This window comes from Mustela nivalis (assembly GCF_964662115.1).
Source record: "Mustela nivalis genome assembly, chromosome: 16".
In the NCBI taxonomy this organism is placed as follows: domain Eukaryota; kingdom Metazoa; phylum Chordata; class Mammalia; order Carnivora; family Mustelidae; genus Mustela; species Mustela nivalis.
This window is the reverse complement of record NC_139035.1, coordinates 49,365,880-49,389,152: the sequence shown is the minus strand read 5'-3', so window position 1 is coordinate 49,389,152 and position 23,273 is coordinate 49,365,880. Positions and strand designations below refer to the sequence as shown.

General features: G+C 37.9%; 1 long non-coding RNA gene across 1 annotated transcript in view; it reads right to left on the bottom strand.

The window, feature by feature from the left end:
* Positions 1–9,988: 9,988 nt before the first annotated feature.
* LOC309849525 overlaps positions 9,989–23,273 on the bottom strand; it is a 29,339-nt gene continuing 16,054 nt past the window's right edge. Inside the window, exon 3 of the long non-coding RNA XR_014303752.1 lies at positions 9,989–10,233. This is a non-coding gene — a long non-coding RNA (uncharacterized lncRNA). The remainder of the gene's footprint in view (positions 10,234–23,273) is intronic.

Genomic DNA, 23,273 nt, shown 5'->3' with positions numbered 1-23,273 from the left:
GGTTTGGGGTGCTTTTGTAAATAGAATTGATTCTCTAATTTCTTTCTACAGTAATATTGTTAGTGTGTAAGAAAGCAACTGATTTCTGTGCATTGATTTTGTATCCTGCCACATTACCAAATTGCTGTGAGATCTAGTAATTTGGGGGTGGAGTCTTTTGGGTTTTGCACATAAAGTATGATGTCATCTGCAAGAGAGAGAGTTTGACTTCTTTGCCAATTTGAACATATTTTTTTTGTTGTTGTTGTATGCTTGCTGTTGCTAGGACTTCTTGTACTAAGTTGAACAATAGTGGCAAGAGTGGGCATCCTTATTGTATTTCTGCTCTTAAGGGAAATGCTCTCAGCTTTTCCCCATTGAGAATGATATTTGCTGTGGGTTTTTCATAGAGGGATTTTATGAAATTGAGGAATGTTCCCTCTATCCCTAATCTCTCAAGAGTTTTAATCAAGAAAGGATGCTGTATTTTGTCAAATGCTTTTTCTGCATCAATTGAGAGGACCATGTAGTTCTTCTCTCTCCTCTTATTAATGTGTTTTATCACATTGATTGACCCTTGCATCCCACGGATAAATCCCACCTGGTCATGATAGATAATCCTTTTAATGCACTATTGGATCCTCTTAGCTAGGATCTTGTTGGGAATTTTGGCATCCATACTCATGAGGGATATTAGTGTGATTCTCCTTTTTGATGTGCTCTTTGCCTGGTTTTGGAATCAAGGTAATGCTGGCCTTATGGAAAGAGCCTGAAAGTTTTCCTTCTGTTACTACTTATCAAAACAGCCTCAAGAGAACATGTACCATTTCTTTGAATGTTTGGTAGAATTCCCCAGGAAATCCATCATGTCCTGGACTCTTGTTTTTGGGAGGTTTTTGATCACTGCTTCAATCTTGTTACTGGTTATTGGTCTATTCAGGTTGTCAATTTCTCTGTGTAGTCCTGGTAGTTTATTGCTTTCCAGGAACACATCCATTTCTTCTAGGTTGCTTAATTTATTGGTACATAGCTGTTGATAGTAATTTCTGATAATTGTTTCTATTTCCTTGGTGTTAGTCATGACCTCTCCCCTTTCATTCATAATTTTATTAAATTGGGTCCTTTCTCTTTTCTTTGGGATAAATCTAGCCAGTGGTTTATTGATCTTATTAATTCCTTCAAAGAACCAGCTTCTAGTTTCATTGATGTGTTCTACTGTATTTTTGGTTTCTGATTAATTAATCTCTGCTTTAATCTTAATTATTTCCCTTCATGTACATGAGTTAGTCTTAATTTGTTATTGATTCTCCAGTTCTTTAAGGTGTAAAGGTAGTTTGTGTATTCGGGATTTTCCTATTTTTTTGAGTGAGGTTTGGATGGCTATGTATTTCTCCCTTAAGACTGCCTTTGCTGTATGCCAGAGGTTTTGGACTGGTGTATCTTTGTTCTCCTTGGTTTCCATGAATTGTTTAAGTTCTTCTTTTATTTCCTGGTTGAACCAAACATTCTTGAATAGGATGGTCTTTAGCTTCCAAGTGTTTTGAATTTCTTCCAAAGTTTTTCTTGTGATTGAGTTCCAGTTTCAAAGCATTGTGGTCTGAGAATATGCAGAGAATAATCTCAGTCTTTTGGTATCAGTTGAGTGATCCATTGTGTGGTCTATTCTAAAGAAAGTTCCATGTGCGCTCGAGAGGAATGAGTATTCTGTTGTTTTAGGGTGGAATGTTCTGTATATATCTATGAGGTCCATCTGGTGCAGTGTGTCATTCAAAGCTCTTGTTTCTTTGCTGATTTTCTGCTTCGATGATCTATCTATTGCTGAGAATGGAGTGTTAAGGTCTACTACTGTTAATGTATTATTATAAATATGTCTCTTTATTTTGGTTAATGGTTGGATTATGTAGTTGGCTGCTCCCGGGTTGGAGGCATAGATATTTACAATTGTTAGATCTTCTTATTGTATAGACCCTTTAAGAATGATATAGTGTCCTTCTGTATCTCTAACTACAGTCTTTAGATTAAAATCTAATTTGTCTGAAATGAGAATTGCTACCACAACTTCCTTTTGAGGTCCGTTGGCATGAAAGATGGTTCTCCACCCCTTCACTTTCAGTCTGGAGATACCTTTAGGCTCAAAATGAGTTTCTTGTAGACAGCATATGGATGGGTCTTGCCTTCATAACCAGTCTGCAACCCTATGCCATTTTATGGGAGGATTTAGGCTATTCACTTGGGAGTGATTATTGAAAGGGATGGTTTTATTGCCATTATGTTGCCACTGGGTCCTTGTTCCTATAGATTTTCTTTGTAAATTTCTGTTCGATATCATTCTTGGGGTATTTCTCCTTTTATAGAATCCCCCTTAATATTTCTTGCAGGGCTAACTTAGTTGTTACATATTCTTTCAGTTTTTGCTGGTCGTGGAAGCTCTTCATCCCTCCATCCATTCTGAATGACAGCCTTGATGGATAAAGAATTCTTAGCTGCATGTTCTTCTCATTTAGTACCCTGAATCTGTCTTGCCAGCCCTTTCTGGCTTACCAGCTGTCTGTGGACAGGTCTGATGTTATTCTGATGTTCCTTCTCCTGTACACAAGGAATGCCTTCCCCCAACTTCCCTCAAGATGGTTTCCTTGGTTCTAAGATTTGTGAGATTTACTATTACTTGCCAGAGCGTTGGTCTATTCTCCTTGATCTTGAGAGGGGTCCTTTCTGCCTCTAGGGAACAAATGCTTATTTCAGTCCCCAGATTAGGGAGGTTCTCAACTATAATTTTCTCAAATACATCTTCTAGTCCCCTCTCTTTCTCCACCCTCTCAGGGATCCCAATAACTCTGACACTGGAATGTTTCATAGCATTATTTATTTCTCTAATTCTGTTTTCATCTATTTTAAGCTGTTTGTTCCAGGCCTCTTCCTGTTTCTTTTCTTTTCTTTTAAATTTGTTTATTTGACAGGCAGAGATCACAAGCAGGCAGAGAGGCAGGCAGAGAGAGAGAGAGAGAGGAGAGGAAGGTTTCCCATTAAACAGAGAGCTTGATGTGAGGCCCAATCCCAGGATCCTGAGATCAGGACCCGAGCCAAGGGAAGAGGCCCACCCAGGTGCTCCTTCTTCTTTTCTATCAGTTTGTCTTCCATTTCACCAATTCCTTCTTCTGCCTCATTTACCCTAGCTGTTAGATTATCTAGATTAGATTGGATCTCATTGATAGCATTAAGTTCCAGGTCCAGGCAGATCAGCTCTCATTTCTGCCCAACATAGAGAATCTATTACTGGTTTTCTCCATTCTAGCTGTTGTCTGAATACCTGTTACCCTGAAGTCTATTTCCAACATCTTGCTTATATTCATATCCATTAGTTCTGTGGCCGAGGTCACCATTTCTGAATTTTTTCTGTATTGAGTGTTCCTCCTCTTAGTCATTCTGTTGAGGGGTGGTTGAGGAAATGAACAAAGTGCAAATTATTGACCACAACCCAAGAAAGATGCACCTGTTTTATAAGGACCTTAGGGTTGTGGGCCTCCTGTTCTTTCAGCCTGTCTTCTGGGGGAGGTGTGGCGCTGTTACTCAGGCAACCTTGTTTGGGCAGAGCTCTGCCCCCTGTTGCGAGATGGGCTCAATGAAAACTGGTTTGGGGGGAATTTTGTTCTCTGATGGCTTTCCCTGGTGGCCTTCTGTGTCTTTTTCAAGAGTCAAAGCAGAAGTGACCATATCAAAACTTCTGTCTCAGAACAGAGAGACCACAGTCTGCTCTCCAGTGAGCTGTCCAGGCCACACTGTCTCCGTTTTTGTCTGTGCTGCTAAAAACCGCAGCATCCTGGGTTGTGCATCCCACAGCAGCACTCCCAGTCCTTGTTTCCAGGTCCAGGCATGTCTCTTTTGTGCTTCTAAAACCACCAGCCACCCCCAGTTCACACACGTGTCCCCACAGCTGCAGGTTTCAGTCTGAGGGACTGTCCTAAAGTCCTTTCCCCCCAACTACTGATCTGTGAGTCTGTTCCCAGTCCCCAGCATAGGAGACTTTTGTTCTCCAGTGGCACAGAATCCCTTAGGCTCCCTCTGCCTTCTGCTTATCTTCCAATATCTGCCTGTTGAATCATGGTCCCGTTTTATACCTCAAAACCAACTGCCAGAAATATTCTGCATTAAGAATGCACAAAGAAAATCACAGGAAAGAAAAAAATGCATTTCTAGAACCATGCTGCATTTATTTAAAAAAATCTTGCACATGAGTGAATCGATGCAGTTCAAAGCCATGTTGTTCAAGGGTCAACTGAAGTAAGGAAGGGGAAGGGAGAATGAGGGGGAGCATGTAAAGGCAAATTTTTCTCCTCTGTGGAATTTGAACAGCCTTCTGTTCCTCTTGCTTAACAGTCTTCCCTTGGGATCTCAGCTACCCTCACACTATCAACTAGGACTTCTACTTGAGTGATTATCAAACTTTATTATCATGTCTGATCCCGCCCTTCTGATATACATATTACATTTTCAACTCTCTGCTCCCCTTCTTTTTAACAGCTCTGCCCTAACTTCAGGCTGGAAAGATGTACAATGAACTGCTCCTCTTTCCTTCCAAACTAGGTATTGGCTCTTCTATCACTATTTCAAGCTTAGTATCTCTTTTATAAGTTTATAAGTCTCTAATTATAAGTTATAATATCTCTTTTATAAGTTTTTCTCGGAAGTTCCAACTGCTATAATCTAGGGACTTCATTCCTGGGATGTAGCCTCTCCTATCCAAGTCTCCCAGCTACTGCCTTCCACTCTTCCATCATTCCTGCACACTGCCCTTATATGCAGCTAACCCATTATTTCAGTTGCTTTGGTCCTGTGCTCAAAAACTTAAGCTCCAGGAACAGGTAAAAAGGAAAACTCTGCTTATTCTGGCATTCAAGGCTTTCCACAATCTGGGCCCAACTGACTCCTTATTGTAATCAAGTGACAGTCTTTAACTTTCAATGCCATCTATTGGTAATAATGACTATGGTAATGGTCAACAAATATTGAGAGTTTCCCATAAATTGATATTGAGAAAAGTAGTTTAATCAATTTTCTCAAGTAGTATTTATCTCATGGGCCCTTTTATTTTCCATTTTGCAGATGAAGAAACAGATTTAGTTGATTAAGTAATTTGGTCATATTTTCACAGGTAATAAATAAAAGAGTCAGAATTTGACATATGAAGTTATTTCTAAATTTTAAGACCATTTTATTCTTCTGATTTTCTCCCTTTTCTCGCTCTCTTCTTCTATTCATTCCTATTTATTCTGTGAAATTAATATTACCAAATCACCTAAAATTCCCCTACCTTTTTCCATTGAAATTTAGTCCATCTCTGGAATCCTATTCAGAGCCTACTTTCTCCATACACATTTCCCTACCAACTTAAGTCAAAGTCACCTCTCCCTCCTGCTAAGCCAGTGTTTTCCAACTTTGGCTGCTCATCAGAATCACCCATGGAGGCTTGATATAATTGGTTTGGGGAACGACCTGGGCTTCAAGATTTTCAAATCTCTCAAGGTGATTCCAATGGGAAGCCAAGGTTAAAAACGTTGCTCTAAGATCTTCCTCTCCTTTTTATTTTCCTCTATAGTTCTTTTAGCAACTAGAATCGCAGACAAACATGACTTAAGGATGGATTTGGAGATTGGTGGTTGCATCTATAGGCGAGGATGTTGATTGTGATTAGTGATCTTCAAACACTTTTTGGCAAAATACTTTGAAATCATTTGGCAATACACCAAAGATACATTTAAAAAAGGTTGAATTTCTTTTATGGAAACAGGGGATGAAAATGTGAAATCCCACTAAATTGCTTCCTTCCCCCACATCCCTGGGGCCCCTGAGGGACCTAAATGAAATCTCTAGTGCACCTAGGGTCAAATCCTAAATATACTAAATTAAATCAGTCCCTTCTATCTGTAATAGTCTGGTGTTCTACAGCACCACAGGTAACTGAAAGATGAATTATCTATATGTTAGCTGTATTTCTCTGCCAATAATACATTATTTAGCAATGGAGCCTCTGTTTCTTAGGGAATTAAATTTATCTAATAAAAATAATAATATTTTCAAATGACCTAGAAATGGCCACATGTGCCAAACGTGGTACTAATGTTTAAAATTCACAGTCAGCTCTGAGGACAAATAGTAGTATATCCCTTTTGCCAGTGAAGAAACAGAGGGCTGAGGGGTTAAGTGACTCACCTCAAATTGTAGTGCAATTTAGTGCCATATTCCCCACTCTGAAACCAGTTTATTCAATTTTTTATAAATATTTTATGAATCTCTCCTTCACCTGCCACCATGGGCTTAAAAACATTTCACTAATGAGTAGCACAGAGCTGTCTCTAAGCCACTTGGAACCAAAGTTCAGCCAGAATTTAGTATAATAGACAACTCACAATACATTTCCAGAGATCAGCAGGGGGAATAAATCCACACAATAGAGTTTTGCATTCACAAAAGGTAACATGTGCTGGAGAATCTTTTTAATGACAAATATAAAATAAAATTATTTGTAACAAAAAAAAAACACATTGAGTTGAATTCCAATTATGAAGTAAAGATTAAAGAAAGAAATAGATCAATGAAGAAAATCTGTTGAAGGAAGAAAATTAAAGATCAGAGCACAAGCAAATGAAATAGAGACTAAAAAGACAATAAAAAATCAATGGCAGTAAGACTGGTTTTTGGAAAAGATAAATAAAGTTGACAAACTTTTAGCTGTGCTCACTGAGAAAAAGAAAGCTGGCTCAAATAAATAAAAATCATAAATAAAGGAGAAGTTACAACTGATACCACAAAAATACAAAAGATCATAAAAGACCAGTAGAAACAATCACACATGAACAAATTGTAAAACCTAGAAGAAATAGATAAATAGAAACATACAATCTTCCAAGTCTGAATCATGAAAAAATGGAAAATCTGAATAAACCAATTACTAGCAAGGAGATCAAATCAGTAATAAAAAAATCCCCCCCCCCCAAAAAAAAAAGTCTGGAACCAGACAGCTTCACAGGTAAAGTCTATCAAACATTCAAAGATGTACTACCTACCCTCAAACTCTTCCGAAATATTGGAGAGGAAAGAATGCTTTCAAAGTCAACTTAGGAGACCAGATTTACCCTGGTAAAAAAAAAAAAAAAAACAGACAAAGACACCACAAAACAAAAAGCAAAAAACAAAAAACTTATAAGCCAATATCTCTAATGAACATAGATGTAAAAATCCTCAAAAAAAAAAAAAAAGCTTAGCAAACCAAATTCAACAAGACATTAGAAATATCATACACCATGATCAAATGAGATTTATTCCAAGGATGGGGGGACGGTTCAACATTCTCAAATCAATCAATGTGATATACCACATGACCAAAATGAAGTATAAAAATCATATGATAATCTCAACAGAAGCAGAAAAAAGCATTTGATGAAATTCAGCATCCATTTACCATAAAAACTCTCAACAAAATGGTATAGAAGGAATGTACCTCAATATCATAAAGACCATAAATGGCAAACCCACACAGAATCGCACTTGTTTCTATGTCAGAAACAAGACAAGGATGCCCTCTCTAATTACTTTATTTAATGTAGTATTGAAGTCCTAGAAATTAGGCAAAAAAAGAAATAAAAGATATCTAAATGAAAAGGAAGAAATAGAATTGTCACTATTTGTAAATGACATGGTTTCATATATAGAAAACCCTAATGACCCCATCAAAAGAAGGTTAGAACTAATAAATGAATTCAGTAAAATTGCAGGATGAAAAATTAATATATAGAAATCTATTACATTTCCATACTCTAATAATGAATTATTGGAAAGAGAAATTAAGAAAATAATTCCATTTACAATTGCATCAGAAATAAAATACCTAGAAAAAAATTTAACCAAGGTGCTCTAAGAACCATACATTGAAAACTATAAGGCAATGATGAAAGAAATTGAATAAGATATGGAAATATCAAATAAATGGAAAGGTAGTCTGGTCTCATGGATTGGAAGAACACTGTTAAAATGTCCATCTTACTTGAAGCAGCCTACAAATTCAATGCAATACCTATCAAAACCTCAATGACATTTTTCACAAAATAGAACTAATAATCCCAAATTTCGTATTAAACCACTTAATACCCCAAATAGCCAAAGGATCTTGAGAAAGAGGAACAAAACTGGAGATATCACACTTCCTGATTTCAAATTATATTATAAGCCTGTAGTAATCAAAACAGTTATTTCATTGTCATTAAAAACAAACACACAGATCAATAGAACAGAATAGATAGCCCAGAAATAAACCCACATATATATGGTTAACTGATTTACAACAAAGGAGTCAAGAGTATACAATAAAGGACAGCCTCTTCAACAAACAGTGCTCAAAAAACTGGACAGCCATATACAAAGGAATCAAACTAAACCACCATCTTAAACCATTCACAAAACAAACTCCAAATGGATTACAGATACAAATCCAAGACCTGAAACCATAAGACTTCTAGAAGAAAAACAGACCATAAGCTTCTTGACATGAGTCTTAGTGATGTTTTTCTGGATCTGATCTCAAAGGCAACAGGGAAAAAAGCAAAATTAAACAAACAGGACCATATCAAGCTAGGAAGCCTCTTCACAGTGAAGGAAATCATTGACAAAATGAAAAGGCAAGTTACTGAATGGGAGATGTTTGCTAATTATATATCCAAAAAAGGGTTAACATCCAAAATATATAAGGAGCTCATAAAATTCAACAACAAAAGACAAACAAACTGATTTTAAAAATGGACAGAGGATTTGTATAGACATTTTCCCCCAGAAGACATACAGATAGCTAACAAGCACATGAAAAGATGTTCAATATCACTAATCATCAGGTAAATGCAAATCAAAACCACAATGAGGAATCCCCTCACAGCTATTAGAATGGCAATTATCAAAAACACAGAAAATAACCAGTGTTGGAGAGGATGTCGATTAAAAGGAATTCAGGAACTCTTCTACCTTGTTGACAGGAATGTAAATTGGTGCAGCCACTATGATAAACATGTGGAGTGTCCTAAAAAATGTACATAGAACTACTATGTGATCCAACGATTTTACTTCTAGGTACTTACCCAAAGAAAATGGAAACACAAATTAAAAATATATATGAACCCCTATGTTTATTGCAGCATTATTTACAATTGTCAAGATATGGAAACAATCTACATGTCTAATGATTGATGAGTAGGTAAGAAGATACGATAAATAATAGATAGATAGATAGATAGATAGATAGATAGATAGATAGATATGGAAAGACACCATGGAACACTATTCAGCCATAAATGGAAGGAAATCTTGCTATTTGTAGCATTGATGAACTTTGAGGATATTATTCTAAGTAAAATAAGTCAGATGGAGAAAGACAAATACCAGATGATTTCACTTATATGTGACATCCAAAAAACAAAACCAATTAAAAATAAGATTGTAAATACAAAGAACAGATTGGTAGTTACCAGAGGGGAATGTGGTAAGGGGTGGGTGAAACAGGTAAAGAGGTTCAACTGACTGGTGATGGTTAGTGACTCACCTTATGGTGGTCATCTCTTCAGAGAATATACAAATATGCAATCGTAATGATGTACTCCCAAGGCATATATAACATTATAGACCAATTTGGCCTCAAGAATAAAAAAAGAAAAACAATTATTTCAAAATGTATCAAGGTTTAACAAAAGGAAGAACACTGTAAAAATGTTCAGACATGAGTGTCTCAGTTTTCTGAGAAAGCGAAGTTCAACACAACTCATTTTTATTCTCGTTTTGGTTTCTTCTCCTTTCCCAACAGATCATTTTGCTTACTATATGAGGATCAGCGTGGAGGTCTGCCATATTAAACTGTCACAAGAATACTGGGATAAAAGATTCCTGATAGTGGGGGAAGCTTGGGTGAATAATCCGTCAGGGAAGTGCCATCACTAAGTCAAGGTAATAACACACACGAAAGGACACACATTCATCCGCTGGGACTGAATCCTTTCAGTTTAATATATCTTATGACTTGTACCAACAGTCTTTAAAGTTTGAAAGGCACATTCATGCCCTAGAAATTACAGAGTAATTGTTTTTTCTATTAACAGTGAAATAAAAAGCAACGAATAGTTACAGAGCCAAACAATTGAAGACTTATTTGAAAGAATTTATTTCAATATTAAACTTCTAGTTCTTCAATGAATGAAATATCTGCTCTCAATTCTTCAGTCACTGCGAGAAAAGAAGTGTAAAGATCAGAAAGTTGTATGTTGTAGTTTAACTTTATACATATTTGTATAACATTTCTTCAAATTTAATACTTACCTAATAATTTTACCTTAATTATGTGTTTAGGAAACATTACTTTCATTAATTTTAAATAAGAACTTTATTAAATATTATAGACATCTAGCTTCATTGAGGAAAGTTTTCAGACTGACTAATACTTACAAAACTTGGGGAAAAATATATGGCGTCATGATTTGCACACAATGTGTTGAGTATCTAACTACGCTTAGCTGTCTTCTGAGGGAATTGACCTAGGAATTCCGTATGCATAGATTGTCAGTCTTTGGCATAGCTGTTTGGAGCAGGGGTGGATGTTGGACCCCAAGATAGCCATCCAGAGGTGACTGTCACAGGATTCTGTCCATAAGAAATGCTTTTATACTAGATGGTGACAATTCACTAAAACAAATACTCCCTCTTGGGGAGTTTGAACATGAAACATGTAATGATAGAGTCAGCAGCAGAAGTAAAAGCAGTTGAAACAGAGGCGGACTGCATAAAATAGCAAAGCTCAAGAGGAGAGAATAATGGACCCATTTTTCTGGAGGCAACACAAGGGACCCAGTTGCTATCAGAGCAATGCTGAATGCTTACATTCCACTTCTCCCTAAAGCAGGACTGCAGAATTAGAGTTTTTACTCTGAAAGTGGAGCCTGAACATATAGCTTTTCAGGCGATTTTTTGTTTTTTCCCCCTCTCCCCTATGGGACCAAGTCTATCCATGGCGCCCAACCCCCACCCCACCCCACCCTCCAGCTGGTCAACCTGATATTTCCTGTTCTTTCTTAATCAAAAGACTAATTGCGAAACATAACCAAACACATTTCTTTTCCTTGCAGGCTCAAAAAACCATAAGGTCTGTTGCATTAAACATCTTTAATTAAGCTTGATTGATAGGGCTAAATATCACTGGATTTCAGTGCTAACTGCTTTTTTGTAGTAATGATACAAATATTTTTCCAATATATTTATATTGCCACATATTGATCAGAAACACTAAACCATCCTAACTTGTATTACAGATTTTCAAGAGGTAGAATAGCAGAGTGGTGAAGAGCATAGACTCGGGGGCATCGGTTCAAATCTCAGTTCAACTACCTTACAGCTCTGTGATCTCAGGTGTATTTCTCAACTTCGTTGGATCTCTTCCTCATCTGTTAGACAGACATATTAATTGTATCTACCTCATAGAACTGTTGTGAAAATTAAAAGAATTATCCTTTGTAGAGAATTTAGAACTTCAGCTGGAAATAAACACTATATGAGAACTAATTATTATTATTTTTATTATTTAAATGAGAAAATAATTTAAACTCTACAAGATCATATGTCAATTTTTAAACAGCATCATCTACTTTATAAAAGGGATTAATCAGGCAGCCTGGCTGATTCAGTCGGTAGAGCATGCGACTCTTGATCTTGGGATTGTGAGTTCAAGCCCCACACTGGACAGACAAAGTGTTTTTTTAAAAAAAGGCATTAATCTTATTTTTTAAATGACTTTATTTTATTTATTTTAGAAAGAGAGAGCATGCATACACCAGCAAGAACTGCTAAGGGAGAAGGAGGAAAGGGTGAGGAAGAGGGACAAGCAGACCAGACTCCCAGCTGAGCGCAGAGTCTGACCTGGGACTTGATCTCATAATCCTGATACCACAACCTGAGCCAAAATCAAGAGTTAGAGGCTCAGCCAACTGAACCACCCAGGGTCCCCCAAAAGGGGTTAATCTTAATAGAAACTTGTGATATGCTTTACCCCCGAAGTGCTTTCATTGGTTTTATTCTACTGAAATATGAAAGTGAAAATGAAGACAGCTCTCAAAAGATCCCAGTTGGGTACATGGTTTCATTACACTTAACCGGATACAAGAGTTGGCAAGGAAAATACGCTTAGCCAAAACATTCTAAATTCTTCTATTACACGGACAAGTATCCTAAGCTATTCATAAAAGTTCCAGGCCCTGGGTTATTCACTGGAGCTATTCATCAAATAATTCAAACAGCTGATAAAGAGTTGACCGAAACAGCAATGATTGAATTCCTCTCTAAGGAGCAGGAGTGAGTCTCTGGGAAAAAACAAGAAGCTATTATGTCATGTCCAATTTACTCGGTCTAGTGATTCAGAGAACACTGTTGCATCCATTATAATCATTTCCCTTTCGAAGGTTCTTATATTCATTAGGAAATGTCCTTAGCTACCCTGAAGATTTCATGTTCATTATCTACATTAGATTGAATAAACTGGATATGGCCTGGCAGAGTGATAAAACAATATTAGCAAACAGACGCTGGACATTAGTGCCTCCAAGAAGCTTTCAGAGATGCTCCCGGCCCCCATCCCTTTCCCCACCTGAGGCTGCCAGCCGTGCACTCTGCCCGCCTCCCCTCCCTGTGTGCACTCGGGGCTGGATCGTCTTTATAAGCAAGACGATGCATAGGTACGGGAGCAGATGCTCTTTTACAGTAAGTACTCGTGCAATCTCCAATTGTGCTTTATGTGCGGTTGATAGCAATCACTCCCCAAAGAGACATTTCTTAAACACCTCTCTGTTTTAAGATCTACATTTTGGTAATTTTATTAAGTTACAAATTAAACACTTGCTGGCTAAAGTGCATCACTGACTGTGAACAAAACTGTGCTCAGAGACCCCTTTAAAGTATATCTTCTCTGCGTTGTTCCACACGAACCTTGTCCAACTAAATGCAAAGCATGGTCGAAAGGAGCGTGAGGCACCCATAAAAGCGTTGGAGAAGTCCAATGTCAGATTTTAGGTCCTTAAAACTGTATGTACATATGATAAAAATGTTCGATTTTCTTGGCCCTTCTAACAGGGAATATAGTTTAAGTCTGTGTACCCGTGAGGAGAGAAAAACCTTAAATCTAGAAATCATATTACATTTCAGCTGTTTTAGTCCTGACTTAATCCTAAAGTAATCTACGTGCCTATGATGAGTGATGAAAGGACATTAATGAAATTAATTAATTTAATTATGGTGCATAATGGATGCCTGGTGCATCCATTGTTAATATTGACATAGCCATTTTTTTATTTACCTTTATTTTTTTATTTTAAAAAGATTTTATTTGCTTATTTGTTTGTTTGTTTGAGAGAGAGAGAATGAGGGAGAGCAGAAACAGGGGGAACGGTAGAGGGAGAAACAGACTCCCCACAGAGCGGGGAGCCCAATGCGAGACTCGATCCCAGGACATCGGGCTCATGACCTAAGCCAAAGGCAGCCGCTTAACCAACGGAGCCACCCAGGTGCCGCAGACATAGCCCTTTTTTTTATTGGTAGTCATTTTGGTAAAAGAAAACCAAGAAGGAAAATTAAAAAATGAAATCAAGAAAATGAAAAGAAAGATGAAATTATACAAAGGGTCTTGATTTCACCCATTCTTTTATGTGCTTTGACTTGGCTGCACATGAAGATACAGAGATATCTCTGTATCTCTTTCTCTTTCTCCAAGTGATTTATCATCCTAGGAACCTCTTTATGATCTATGTTTCCTTACAAAAAAATGTTCAATATATTCAGCATCCCCCCCTTTTTTTAATAAAACCCTTGATCATTTCTAAATATCAACAACTTTAAATGTTGATAGGTATTATATGCATATGTGCCTATATTATAAACATATATATGTTTATATGTATTTATTTGTATTTACACATATATACATGCACATATTTGGTTATATATATATATTATAAATGTAGTTGATAGAGTCTACATCTGTATTTTTATCTATAGCTATATCTATATATTTCTATTTACAGAGATATGCAATACTTAATCCCTTCCAGATCTTGAATTCCCTGTGCAATCTGACAAAATCACCTAAGAAAAATGCACTTGTGTAAATATACAAAACCAATGTTTCCAGCAAGGTGTGCATTCATATACAAGTCCATAGGTTGCCAATTAAGAAACTTGGTCAACACTTGACTGATCCATAAAAATGTTCAGTTGAGAAAAAATGTTAAAGGACATTAATATGTCCTTGTTTCATATATTGTAATAAATAGGACAATAAATAGTAATCTTCCTCTGGTTTTATTATTTTCAAGTCTGGCTAGAGAACGGTGAGGAAATGTCCTAAACAATGGTCATTAGCCCAGACTTTTCATTGTTTTGTTTGTTTGTTTTGCTTGTTTTTCCTCTGCAACTTTCACAGGCAGCACAATAAAGGGCATGACATCTCTCCTATCCTTCAGCTATTCTCCAGAGGAGAGGGAGAAAGAACATGTGGCCCTGGAGAATGGATGGTGGTATTATCAGAGATCTGGTAGGAGTGCAGGTTGGAACGAAATATAGATCTCTGAATTGTAAATTACCCTCTTGAGCAAGAAGGCATTTTATTGGTACCGATCAAACTATATGGCATTTCTATGTTTTCTTTCTAATGTCTACTTCGATACTATTTCCTGGGAAGAGGGGTTTTCCTTGACTTTGAGGTTGTTAAAGATTAAATGATGGAAAAGTCTTAATAATTAAGGTCTAGGCCCAGAATAAAAGCAGAGAGAGCTATGTGTTTATGGCTACACATACCTATCAAACCCACCACTTTTTTTTATTGTAGTCATCACAGCCCTTTGTGACTGGCATAATTTTAGAAAGGAACCAGACACCATGACTGAAAGAATGTTAAAATATTTTATTGGTTATAGGACATTCTCTGTGTCCTAGGAGTCAGGCAATATAATTTAACTCAGAGAGCAGAGCTTTCATAAAATCTTATGAGCCAAACCAGTACACTGTGTTCCCCAGAATGCTTCCAGTTGGTAGCCCTTCACATTTTGTGATAAAACAAAAAAAGCGGGAGGGTCTGGCATCTCCTCTAGAAGACTATTGTGTCGTTCAATGATCTAAGATTTACACCACCAGCAATATATCCTGTGTCATGCTCAGAACATTCCAAGCTCCCTTTTAAGTAAAGTTGGTTCCATTCAGAATATGGGAATTTCAAGACTATTATTGTGACTAGAAAAAGAAAAGGAAAGCTTTTACACAAATTTTTAGCCTTTTACCATTATTACCCTTGAGAGAAATTAAGTCTGACTGCAGACAAAAAAAAAAGGGGGGGGGCCTATTCAGCAAGTTCAAAAGTACACTGACCATTTAATTACTCTTAAATTATATTTACATAAGGATTGACATTGGGCCTCCATAGCATCAAATCTTTACTTCATTAACTTTCTAAATATATCTTACAAACTATAACAGAGCTTCAGGATAATATGTAAGTCAGTGAGTAGTCAAGACAATGGTTTTAAAATGTCTCTAACATACCCAGCTTCTCTATTTTTCCGTAAGCGTTATATCTGTTTCTCTTTATTCAGTTAATAAATGGCTATTGAATGCCTACTATATCCCAAGCACTGTGCACGATATTGAAGATATGATAATAAAGAAGATAAATACAGGTTTCTTGCCCTGAGAGAGCTTGCGGTATTTTGGAGACATCAACAAGCAATGAGGCAATTCCAGCGTGCTATGTGCTTTGACTGGGAGGAACAGTTTGCTAAGGGATGACATTCAAAAAAATTAAAAAAAAAAAAAAAGGCATTTAAGCCAGAATGCAGGAATTAGGGAAGGTTTTCTAGAAGAAGTGACAGCTAAGCTGAATCTTGAGTGGTGAGCCATAGGCCAGATGCAGGAAGGTAGCTGTTTGGAAAAAAGAGCAATCAGGAGAAAGGGAAGGGGAGAGCTTTACTTTAAAATAGGCGAGAAACCTTTCTAGATCTAAAGGTTAATGGGAAGGACCCAGCATGGAGGAAGAATATGAAGTTAGAGGAGACAGTATAAATGATTGGACAGGGACTTCATGAAAGCATAACACAGCTGAGGAATGAGCCTGCAGAAGCTAAGATTACACTCTAAGGGAAGCACGGAAAGAACAAAAAAATCTGAACAATTTTAAATGTGCAGTGGCTAGAAGCTGAGAGAATTCTAGTAAAGCGGTTTCAAATTTCTAAAATGAACAAAGGTAATAATCAATATTTATTGATTATATTTTAGTCTCAAACTGGGTGATTGGAATTCATCGAAATAAATAAAAACACGTTATTATCAAGTCAGAACTTCCTGTGACACTGATATTTTCCCAGTTTGCAGATGCAAAAACAGTGCCTCTGGAAAGATAGTCTGCTCAACCACTCATAATAAGCAAGTGTCAGAATTTAAGGACACGAATTCAGAATCTCTATTCCCAATGTTTCTTTGCAGTCTCTCCAGGAAAGTGGAAGCAGCAGTTTCCCCCCTGGGTGACTAAGGGAGGAAATGGAGACAAAAAAGTTTGCAATAACCAGAAAAGGATCAGAATTGCCACGAACTTCTCCTATTTTAACTACAAAGGCTGCTAGATCGTGCTAAAATAAGTAGAACTAGATTGGGTCCCTAGTCATTTGGAAATCTCAATTTGCTCAACAGTTCCATCAAGTGTGGATGAATTGATACAGGATAGAAATGTTTCCAGGGAGGTGGTGTTTTAGTCCGCTCCGGCTGCTGCAACAAAATATCATAGCCTGGCTGCCCTAACAGAAATTTATCTTCTCACAGTTCTGGAGGATGGGAATCTGAGATCAGGGTGCCCACGGAGGCAGAGTCGGGTTAGAACTCTCTTCCTGAATTGCCGCCAGCCAGCCACTTTCTCTCGGTGCTTTCACTTTGGGATGAAAAGAGAGAGCGAGACAGAGAGAGGGAAAGCTCTCTGGTGTCTCTTCTCAGAAGGTCACTAATCCCATCATAGCGCCCCACCCTTAGCACCGCATCTAAATTCATTACCTCCCAGAGGCCCCATCTCTAAGTACCCTCCGGCTGGGAGTTTAGGCTTCAACGGAAGAATTTTAGAGAGGTGAGAGGTTGGGGAGGAAGGGGACACAATAGAAGATACCGTCCATCGCAGATGGCAGATAGTTAAATGTGCTATTTAAAAAAATATATTCAAGACCTGAGCCAAAAAAACCTAAAAGGAAGGGGAAAGGAAGTGAAAACCAACCAGGCTTATTGCCGGGGAAAAAGTGGGACATCTCTGCTGAGGGGACAGAATATATGTAATGGAAACAGCTCTGTTCAAATAACACAGATGGAAGATGCGATGATTGAATTGACTTTTTAATTTTTAATATCTCCCATATTGATTTTTAGTTAATATCGAAAAATAAATAAAGGTCTGTAGACTCATTTTCTACAGGCGGAAGAGAGCAAGAGAGATTTGAGTATGCTCTGCAAACACACTTGAGGAGAAACTGAAGGGTCAGAAGGAAATTAGCAACTTCAAGAAAATGAATGGCCAATGAAGTTTCCAGAGAGAAGAAAAGGTGCACTAACAAATTTGCTGAAAGAGGTCATCATGGGCACCCCAGAAAATCCTGCCCCTGTGGCTAGTAAAAGACAAACACAGGTGACTATTTAGAAAAAAAAAAAAAAATCAAATTCCTACTATATGTAAGATATACTCACTGTACAGAAATCTATCTCACTAGGGAATGAGATTTAACAATTGCAGTGAATGATTGAAATACATTTAAAAAAATAAGAAGTCAGAAATCAATGAAGAAAATTGGATGCACATTAAAATATAATTTTAAATAGTATATTAATTTAACAACTTTTATTTTTTCTGATCCCATTATTTTTTCATCAAATGGAACTCAGAGTGCCATCTTTTGCCCATTCCTTCATAAATTATATTGTCTAAGGAAATGGATTAGTAGGAAAGGGATAATATTAGTCATTCAAGGGACGCCTGGGTGGCTCAGTTGGTTGGATGACTGCCTTTGGCTCAGGTCATGATCCCGGAACCCCGGGATCGAGTCCCGCATCAGGCTCCCAGCTCCATGGGGAGTCTGCTTCGCTCTCTGACCTTCTCCTCGCTCATGCTCTCTCTCACTGTCTTTCTCTCAAATAAATAAATAAAAATCTTAAAAATATATATATTAGTCATTCAATCACTTAATGGACATTTTTAATCGGCCAAACATAATTTTGTCCAATAAGCTATTTGTTTGACTGAGATTAAGAATACAAAAACTATTGAGGTGCCTGGATGGCTCAGTTGGTTGAGCAAGCATCTGCCTTTGGCTCAGATCATGATCCTGGGCTCTGGGATTGAGCCCCACCTTGGGCTCCCTGCTGATGGGAGTCTGCTTCTCCTTCTCCTTCTGCTTCTCCCCACATCTCCAGCTCATGCTCTCTCTCTCATTCTCTCTCAAATAAATAAAATCTTTTTTTTTAAAATGGACAAAGTAATCCTGTCACTTAAAGACAACAACTGACAGTATTTAATTGCCAGCCACACAATTTAAGCTTCAAATATGAACTTCAATTAGTTTGCCAGCTTTGCAATATTTACAGACTTTCCTGATGCATTTGGTAGTGGTACCAATGAGATTTCATGATAGTGTACAATGAAATGCAGCAACATTTGGGAGATCTACGTAATTCGACATGACAGTATTTTCCAAATGTTCAATGTTTCATATTTAAAAATCATGCATGAGTAAAAGCTACATTTAAGTTACATAATAGACCAATGGACAGATCAATGGATTTTAATGAATGAAAATTTATTGATAAAGTTTCATAGTTTCAGATTCTACATTACAACTAGCCTTTAAGAAATTACTTGCTGAGTTTGGGTACAGTATCAAAAAAAACTATTCCCAATTATTTATAAAGACTATTCAAAAATTTCTTTTCTCTTTCAACTACATATATGTGTGTAAACCTGGATTTTTTTCATTTACTTCAACCACAGCAACACATCACAAAAGATAGAATGCAGAAGCAGATATGATAATGCAACCGTCCTCTGTTAGGCAAGTATCAGAGACATTTGCAAAATGTGAAGCACTGCCACTGCCACTCTTTTCATGGAAGTTTTATGTAGGAAGTACAGTTATTTCATTAAAAACATGTTATTTATGTTAATATGCAATGATTTTTTTAAAGATGTTATTTTTATTATTGTTTAAAATTTAAATACAAGTAGTAGGGTCTTTATGGATGCTGAATAGCCAAAGGAGTGACTGCGTTATTATTTTTTTTAGAGCAACCAGCATCTACCTTTATTTTTTGTCTTGCTCTCATCTTATCAAAGTGACTGGAAGTCTAGGAAATGCTTTTCCCAGAGTTCCCTGTCATCAGGTTTCTGGGTTAGACTGCACTAAGCAGAGGCCACGAAGTCTGAAAGAAGTAGAAGCCATTACTTTTGTCCATTAAGGAGACTCTGTGGCTTCAACAGAAGTGATTCTTTGCAACTTCTTCATAACCCCTGGTAATCATTCATCTGGTGCAGTGGTAAGCTGAGATCTTGAGAGGAAGTTCCCTGTGATTCCTGAAAATTCCTAAACCTTTCGTGGCTTGTGATACCACTGAGTAATAGTGAGTGCTTTCCACAATCACTGCTTCTCCGGCCCTTCCTGTATATTTTTAAGTCACTAGTTCACTGTATTAAATGTCTTCCCACTTGAAATGCCATACTTGTTTTTTTAATTTTCTTTGTTTAAAAGATTTTATTTTAAAGAGAGAGAGAGATCACAAGTAGGCAGAGAGGCAGGCAGAGAGAAGGGGAAGCAGGCTCCCCGCTGAGCAGAGAGCCCGATGCGGAGCTTGATCCCAGAATCCTGAGATCATGACCTGAGCTGAAGGCAGAGGCTCAACCCACTGAGCCACAGGTGCCCTGTTTCTTTAGTTTTTGTTTTTGTTGTTGTTGTTGTTGGTGGTGGTTTTTTTTCTTATCAAACTTTGACTCATACCAATAAATCACTTAAGTCAATCCTGAAAATGTAAGATTTGGCAAAACTTGTTTTAGCCTAACTTTTTAATGAAAATTTGATCAACTGTTATCACACTGAGCAAAATACTTAAACAGACTTTCTAGGATAAGAAATAAGAAAACACTTCAATTTGGGGGAAAGGACATAAAAAAATCCATGGTACCTATACCTTTGATCTCCATGATTTATTCATTCCCTAACTAGAAGCCTCTGAAACACGGCCAGTCTTTTCACCCATTTTACTCATCTGCCCACTCCGCTCTCTTCTGGCATCCATCGGTTTGTTCTCTGTATTTATGGGTTTGTTTCTGCTTTTTGTTCATCTGCTGATTTGTTTTCTTTTTTAGATTCCACATATAAGTGAAATCATACGGTATTTTCTTTCCCCGTCTGACTTACTTCAGTTAGCATAATATCTTCTAGGTTCATCTATGTTGTTGCAAATGGCATGATCGTATTTTTTTTTTTTAGTAGTTGGGTAATATTCCTGTGTGTGTGTGTGTGAGAGAGAGAGAGAGAGAGAGCTTCTTTATTTATCCACCTATCAATACACACCTGGGTTGCTTCCGTATATTGGTTATTGTAAATAATGCTGCAGTAATCATGTTTTATTCTTTTTGTTTCTGTTCTGAGTCAGTCCACTTTATGGCTTGGTTCTCCTCTGTGGACCAGCTATAGTTCACTGCTGACCCACTTGTCCCCCCGGCTGGATTTCATCTTTCTGTGGCAGAAACATCTTATTGCCCTCCAATTACACATTACCATCTTGTCTCTTAAAATAAAAGAACATTAATTTTTACCTAGAAAAATTGCAATCAGCTAAAAGTTTCAGTGTTCCAGTCTTCTTTGTCTCTGGGTACTAGTAAATAAGATCTATGGAAAGTTCTATGTAAATAAAGGTGTTATGTGGAACTTCCAGAAAGCCTCAAGGAAAAGGGAAATATGTTCTTCTTCCTTTTCTCCATGCTCCTGTAGCAACTGCATAGAACCACAAGGATAAAAGCCATACCTTCAGGGTGGCAGGACAGACACGTAGGAGCACAGGTCCTAGATGACCACAGAGTTGGCATACCTGCCTAGATTGCCTTCCCTAGAATTCTATATATGAGAAATAAACACAATTCCCATCATACTTCAGCTTCAGCTATCTTTTTTTTGACAGATGGAGATCACAAGTAGGCAGAGAGGCTGACAGAGAGAGAGGAGGAAGCAGGCTCCCTGCTGAGCATAGAGCCCAATACAGGGCTTGATCCCAGGACCCCGGGATCATGACCTGAGCTGAAGGCAGAGGCTTTAACCCACTGAGCCACCCAGGCGCCCCCATACTTCAGCCACCTTATTTCAAGTTTCCTGCCGCACAGAACCTGACACAATCCTAACCAAATCCAGCCCTAACCTATAATTCTCAAATTATAAACAACACAGAGCTATTTTGAAAAAAAAAACTTCCTGCGAACACTTGACAGTAACAGATGGGAATGTACGGAATGGAAATGAAACACTACACTCCGGGGAGGACATCACTGTTTCTAGGTATTTGTTATCACATCTCTGCGGCAGAAGTATTCATCATGGTCCGTGCCTGTCCATAAACCTCCTGCCTTCTATCCCTTTCTTCAGGCTCTCTTCCCTTCTCATTTGACTTGTCTCTTAAATGATCTCTTCCTGTGCACACCCAGTAAGTCAAAATGCTTCTTGTTTCTGTTGTCAACAGTTCCTTTCTGTCTTTCTCTCACCCGCCCCATCCAAACCACAGGCATAGCATCACGTTTCCAAGCATCCCAGCGTCTTCTCATCTGTAAAAGAACTATCAGTCCCGGAGATAAGTTCAGCAATCCCCTTAGAAAGATGCAACAGCCACAATTAGTTTCTGATCCTATTTTTCTTCCTGTTCCATCATTACTTAAGAAGCAGCAAAAATACAACTGTGAACATTTAATGAAATCAGAAACTCTCCCAACAGATTTCAGTGGTTTCTGTGTATCATGAAAAATACCTAGAAAGGCAGGAGCCCAGATGCTGCTGTTGCTCCTGGGACTAATGTGAGAGCAGGAGCCATTTCTTTTAACAGATACACCTCGAGCAATCTGTATTCCCCCCAGTTTCTGCCAGTTCTTGCTGATGCGTGCAGACATTGCCACCCTAAGCCTGCCCTTGCTTCCTACATCTGTTATAGGATTTTTCTCTCAAACCCTCATAGGATCCAGCTTCTCTCTTGAACACAGAATAAAATGTTTGCGTGGCTGCTCGCTTGCCATCCCATAGCTTCCATTTCGCACCCATTCTCTGAGAATTTTGCTATATATGGCATAGCCTCCTCAACCCCGATGACTGTATTCTTCAATTTTCACATGGATAATTAAATCAAGACTCCCACTTGACAATTTCCTTACCTCTTCATCTCCATTGTTTTTCATCTCCACTCTACCTCTGATATGATAAGCATATTTAAATTTGTCATCAACTAATATTTCACCTCTGAGATCTTAAATTCTAATTTTCTTTTTTTTTTAATATTTTATTTATTTAATTGAGAGAGAAAGAGTGAGAGAGAGAGCATGAGAGGGGAGAAGGTCAGAGGGACAAGCAGACTCCCTGATGAGCAGGGAGCCCGATGCGGGACTTGATCTCAGGACTCCAGGATCATGACCTGAGCCAAAGGCAGTCGCTCCACCAGCTGAGAGACCCAGGCGCCCTTAGACTTAAATATTCTATCGCCAACAATTTTTGACACCCATCTTTCTCTCGCTCAGTCCCATCACAACTACTTTTAAGCCTTCTGAGAGAATTCTGGGAAGAGAAGGCAGAGCAAAAGATTCTTTGCCCCTCTTCATCTTAGGAACTAGCCAAAAACAACAAGGAGAAAAACGGCAAAGACCACTTCATCTTCAATAAACACTAATGAAAGTCCGTAACCCTGGAGGAAAATAAATTTTAAAAAGCTTCAAAGTGCAATGAAAATTAGACCAAAGCATTGAAAGTTTGGATGAAATTGCAGTAGAATCCAGGCAGTGGGCTCTGAGTTGGGTTCACCCTGATTGCGTCACAACTTCAGGGACAAACAGTGTGCCCTCCCACCCCTACCCCCCGCCCCCTCAGAACAGCGAGGTGCTGGTGTGGGGTGGGCCATGGGAGCCCCTCTGATGCTTTTGTGTTTCAAAGGAGAGGCCAGGAAGGTGGAATGGAAAGAGGAAATCTATA